Source organism: Rosa rugosa, chromosome 5 (assembly GCF_958449725.1).
Source record: "Rosa rugosa chromosome 5, drRosRugo1.1, whole genome shotgun sequence".
Taxonomy (NCBI): Eukaryota; Viridiplantae; Streptophyta; class Magnoliopsida; order Rosales; family Rosaceae; genus Rosa; species Rosa rugosa.
In genome coordinates, this window is record NC_084824.1 from 43,224,854 (window position 1) to 43,231,370 (window position 6,517).

Below are 6,517 nucleotides of genomic sequence, written 5' to 3' on the forward strand. Positions count from 1 at the left end.
CTCTTTTCATAAATCTAGAGTTATAGGCGGACTTCTTAGCGCATATGATCTGTCAGATGACAAACTCTTCCTTGACAAGGCTAGAGATATTGCAGATAGGTTGCTGCCTGCATGGAATACACCTTCTGGAATCCCATACAACATGATCAACTTGATGTATGGTAATGCCCATAACCCTAGGTGGGCAGGGGTAAGTTTGGAGTATCTTTTGTCTACTGATGGATTTTCTTGATTGTTCTTACCAGAACATCTACTGCTTTGTTGGTCCCTTTTTGCATTTTTATCTCGCGTTGAATTATTTGTATTCATTCTTATTACATGTTTGTCTTAGAAGTCTATATTTAATAACTGAATAATATCACTTACAAAATTAAAGAAGGATCAAGAAATTGTTCAATTTTATACATATTTTATAATCGGTTAGAAATGGCCGAGAAGGTTTTAGGTGTATAGAACAGATAAAAGTGAATAGTTGTAGTCATCAGACTTAAAATATTTCTGTTTCAACTTTGTTGGCCTTTAGAAGGAGATAATATTTGCTAGTTATGTGACTGCTCATAGTTAAGCTGTGTTCTTACTGATAATTGTCACATTCTCAAACGATTTAAAAAGTCTATCATATTTCACCCTGCTCATAAGGCCTCTAGTCATTTCTCGTGTTTTGTTATGAAAGTTGAATCTTTAAAACTTTCACAAGAACATTTTCTTCCAAATAAAAAGTATAGGTAGGGTTATCTTTGTATAAATTCTAATTTTTTGCATATATTTTCTAGTTGAAGTAAAGTGAAAGAGAAAGGAAAGGCTATGACAGTCTATTTCAGATATGAGCTTATTTATATGCTTCATAATTAAAATATTCTTCGTTTGATACATCCCTGATCCCCCGATCAAGTACTGATTTCCTTCATCAACTAGCATAGAACATTTTAAGGACCATGGTGGATGTTTTTTTAAGCTGATCAGCACCCCATTATTTCAACTGCTAGTTAGAAAGTGATATTTCAAGTTTTCAATCATTGTATCATGACTTAATACTTTTTTTTGATTCCATTCTACAAGCTCTTTGTTTCTTTTCTTTTTTCTCTCTCTATTTTCTTGTTAATTTTTTTTATAGGGTGCAGATGATTCTAGTTGATTACTGATCTTGAGTCTCACAATATATGTCTGCTTGATATTACCTAGTTTGTGATGTCTTGTATACTATTAAATTTTCAAGTAGGGTAAACCATTGATGCTGAATCACCATTACAAATATTTTGCAACATCGTCTGATTCTCCTTCTGTTTATTTAAACATCTCTGTTTCTAGGGAAAAAGTATTCTTGCAGATGCTGCTTCAGAACAGCTTGAATTTATTGCTTTATCTCAACGGACGGAAGACCCCAAGTACCAGCAGAAGGTACTCTTTTATATTTTGACATTGTAACTAAGAAAATACTTATTTGCCTATCGAGTGAAAAGCATTACTGTTACTATCACGGGATTATTCTCAGGCTAATTTCTTTACAATAAATGGAGATTCTAAATGACAGTGACTTTGTTTTTGCTTCATTTTCTAACTATAAAATGTTTGCATGGTAACATGTCAGGTGGAATATGTCATCAAAGAGTTTCATAAAATCTTCCCTGCTGATGGATTGCTTCCCATATATCTTGATCCTCACACTGGAACAATGTCATACTCAAAAGTTACATTCGGTGCCTTGGGTGATAGGTAAATAGTATTTTGATATTGAGAATCTTATTGTTAAAGGAGGGAGTCACAGGTGCTCTATGTCATCCTTTATGCGGGTGATTTCACGATTATGCTATTGATTGAGTCCTTCCATTTCCTGATAAGATATGGCTGTTGAACCACGGTTTATGCCTATAGTTTAAGCTAGTGCCTAGTTCCCTCACCTTCGGTCCTGATAGTGTATTTTGTGAATCACAGTCAATATTTTGGGCTATTATATGGATTAAAGTTCAATGCCTTTAAGACGAATGATTATTTGTAAAGGAAACTTAAGCAACAGCAATAGAAATGAGGTAAGCTTGGAAAGGAAGTTTGGGTTAAGACCGAAAAACCATCAGTTTTGGACGGATTTAACCTACGGGGATATAAGTCCCATGAGTTTCAGCTTCAGATGTCATGATCTCTAGAATTCTTTACAGGTTTTCAAATTATAGAAATTTGGTAGATGACATAATAGTGGCTATGTATATCTGATCTTCTCTACTTTATTATTTGTTTTCTTTTACTATGGGTGAGAAGCAAAAATTCTGTTGAAATAAGTAGGCCATTCTTTTACCGACTTTCCCTAATTGCACACGTACGTTACCCTATAATTGTAGGAGGGATGATATCCATTCATATAATTGGTCAATTAATTTGCACAATGTCTTTGTGGATGCAGTTTTTATGAATATCTACTCAAGGCTTGGATACAAGGAAACAAAACAGAAGCTGTAAAACATTACAGGTGAGAAGCTTTAGATATGCTATAATGAGTTATGATGCATGCTGCCCATTTGGGCTGCCACTCTTTCATCTCACACATACAGTGACTAGATACGTATGGTAAGATTGCAAAGCTTCATACTGCCATAAACTATAAGATTGGTCCTCAAATTTAACATTTTCATGTTGATAATTTGGCATTAGAAAATTAAAGTAGTAACCATTTAAGTTTAATTTATTATTATTGTCATTACAGTGGTTAGATATATCAAAGGTGCTTCCAAACTGCACCTTCTGGTAAGGTAGGCCAGAGGCCAAAGTTACGCTAAAAGTACAAATGTTTGTACAAGATTCCTGAAAGGTTATAGGCCACTATCCAAAGCAAATGTTTGTATTCTTAGTAAAGAAGAATTGTTCAATCTAATGCCTTGATTTTGTGCGAGTGCACTACTGGGCCTCTGATCGTTGGGCCACCAGGTCAAAACTAGAAGTAGCATTTATCTATTGCCAAAACAAAAGCCTACTCTTCAATCATTAGTTTAATGGGTGGTAAGTATCATACAAAATCTCCTTTCATAAAACTTCCTAGGAGAAAAGGAAGCAAAGCTGTAGTTTTTGTTTTTGATTAACTGAAATTTTCCCCGGATTTAATCTCTGTTTGGGTGCTATGTTTATATAGGTGCCCTTTTCTCTTGTTAATATTCGTAAAACAATGTATGGGTTCACTTTGCTGCTTAGTTAAAGGATTTGGCTTTTTAAGCAGGTGCAACCATTTCCTTAAATTCAAACTGTTAAACCTCTGTATCTTATGTTTTGATCGGATAATTTGTCATGGTTTGGCTTTCTTAATTTTGGTTGGATAATCGTGGTATTATTTTTCAAGATTCTATTTGAGTAATCGCCAAAGCTTTTAATTATTATTGTCTCAATTAGATTCATATTTCTGAAGGCATCTGCCTCAATATGTCAGAGATTTCCTTGTCTTGGCTCATGGGGATGAAATGATTTCCCAAAAAAGACAATAATAATATGTTAAGGACGTAATAAATTATGATGAAAAGGAGTACACTAATATCAACTTTCACAATTGTTATGGTCATACCGGTCAATCGATTGCCTCCAACCTGCCTATACATGTGCTCTCTCAATTCTTTGCATTGATCAATTATGAGGATATGTTATGGATTCATTATTATCATCTAGCACAGTCAAGCTTCTGTTCTGACCAAACTTTTCCCTATGAATTACATGTAGAGAAATGTGGGAGACATCAATGAAAGGTTTGAAAAGCTTGATTCGGAGGACAACACCATCCTCGTTTGCATATATATGTGAAAAGCTTGGAAGCTCACTAACTGACAAGGTAGCGTATGAATAATCAGAATATAGCGTGTGCCAAATAAGTTGTTAAAATTTGGAGGGCTACGTGCCATGTTGTATGCAGATGGATGAATTAGCTTGCTTTGCTCCTGGCATGCTGGCTTTAGGATCTTCTGGCTATGACCCTGGCGAAGCTGAAAAGATTTTATCCCTTGCTGAAGAGGTAATTTGAGGTGAAGTTTACTACCATAGACTCAATTTAAACCGTTATGCAAGCAAAATATGAGACACAATGATTAATAGTTGTCCTATCACTTAAAAAAAAAATATCTATGTAATATTGAAGTAAATACTATAACCTTGTAAACTGTATTAGTTGACACTCTTCTTGATGCTCCACAGTTGTTACCAGTGTTAGGTTAGTACTGATTCATACCAGGAATTAATGAATAAAATTGCTGCTCAGTCTTTCATAAAACTTGTATGAGGTTTTGCTTTTGTTTAAGACTCACTAAAGTCACTTTGCATATTAAAGTTTCAAAGTATTTTTGTTCACAAACAGTTTGTGTTTAGATTCATATCACATTATTCAACAAAATGAAGTCAAAATACTCATTTGGTTTGATACTAGAAAGCCCATAGAAGGCTGTAAACAGTGTAAATAGCCCATGGAATTGTTTATGGGATTAGGTAGAAACTTTTCTATAGAAGCCGAGACTTCACCATAGAAATAGCTTTCTAGTGCTGGGCTGGATACTCAGGCTAAGTAGAAACTGATGAATTGTGCATGTATGATGACTTTGTGAACTCTATTCTAGTGTCTTGGAGTTCTGATCAATAGCAGCTACAAAATTTGTAGTAGTATTGTTTATGCATCATATGCTTCCAACACAATATATTATGCATGAACTCTTAACCTTATTGTATGCCTTCGTATTACGGACAAAATACCCTTTCACCTGAGGGGTAACATCAGAGGATGGAGAGGAATACTTTTAACAGACAAATCTGAGTGTTAAATGACAAACTAAAATAAACAGCGGTGCTTTCTGATTGTAATCCAACTTGGCTAATCGTGTTTCACAGCTCCTGAACTCTACTAATTCCAGTTTGGACAATTATTAGCCACAATATGTTTTATGATTTATCCATTAGCTTATGTCTTGAATTGCTATATGTTATGTAGCTTGCATGGACATGTTACAATTTCTATCAGACAACGCCTACAAAATTGGCTGGGGAGAACTATAACTTTCCCGCTGGACAGGTCTTATACTGACATTCTTCTTATACTTGAAACTATGATTTTAAAGATAGAATTAACATGATATCAAAAAAAATTTGTAGGACATGACCGTGGGAACATCATGGAACATTTTAAGGCCTGAAACTGTTGAGTCACTTTTCTACCTATGGCGGGTAACTGGGAACAAAACTTACCAAGAATGGGGTTGGAACATTTTCCAAGCATTTGAAAATAACTCTCGTACAGATACAGGATATAGTGGACTTAAAGATGTAAGAACATGTCACAACTGAATCTTATTTCTCAAATCTTTTGGTAGTACAATAGCGCGCGCACACACGTTCAACTTATATTATTAAGTGATATTCATCATCTCAGGTTAAAATTGTTTCCATTTTGAAATTTCATCTCAAGCTTTATATACTTGCTGAAGTATTTTAGCCATCTTTTTCAGGTAAGTAAAGGTGATAAAGACAATATGATGCAGAGCTTCTTCCTTGCAGAAACACTGAAGTATCTCTACCTCCTCTTTTCACCTCCATCATTCATCTCTTTGGACGAATGGGTGTTTAACACAGAAGCCCACCCACTAAGGATTGTGACTCAAACCCAGTAATGGTGGGATTTGTAGTACAACTGGACAAGACAGATTCCCAGAAAGGTTCCAGTGTGGGAAAGGTCATTTGGGATCAAATTAGTTCCAATATTGATTAACCGCAAGCCTCACATTTTGACATTCTGTAAGATCCAGGCCATTACTCAACTAGAGGATTACTTCCTTGAACTAGATATTGAAGACAGTTCATTTATGTGCCGGTGATAGTGAATGGCTGTGCTGAAAACTGATTGCAGCCTTTCAATTACCACTTGGTATGTAACAATAGATTGTAGAATATTAGAACGAGTTAGGATCCTCTTTGTAGCTGGTGTTTCTGGTTCTGCTATTGTGTTTATGGCCAAAACAAATATTGTTTCAGCCCTTCAATTTTCTCTTCGTCTTTTTTTGGCAAATCCTTTTAATGTTCTCTTAAATGTAAATCCTAAACCTCATAAACCTTGAATCTTTCACCCTATCATGATTGATCGTTTTGGCTATCAACACAATTTTGTGATTCATGACGGACAATACAAGTACAGGATCTTATTTTTATTATAGTTTTCAGCGAAATATTTGTAGTTGTAGATGTCTATCCTTGGATAGCATGTCATAATCATTTGGATGATCAAATACTTGATTTGTATCTAGCATCAAATGCATGTAATATTAAGAGGGTGATCACTGAGCTATTTCATGTATATTTTCGAGTGTTCTGATTTTGAATGAGTTTAAAGTTTTCAAACGTCATGTATTTTCTGGGCGTGACAAAACTTACTTTCAATTGTTCTGTTACTAATGCACACCAGCTGAGACATGGGGTTTAGAACACTATTTGCCCTGATGGAATTTCTTGGCTAAATTTGATGAGGTAATATCAGTCATGTTCTGCGAGACGAAAATTTACTGATTTCGGA

The 6,517-nt window shown here is 34.9% G+C and overlaps 1 pseudogene; it reads left to right on the forward strand.

Moving 5' to 3' along the window:
* LOC133710660 (mannosyl-oligosaccharide 1,2-alpha-mannosidase MNS1-like) overlaps positions 1-6,160 on the forward strand; it is a 7,649-nt pseudogene extending 1,489 nt beyond the window's left edge.
* Positions 6,161-6,517: the final 357 nt, after the last annotated feature.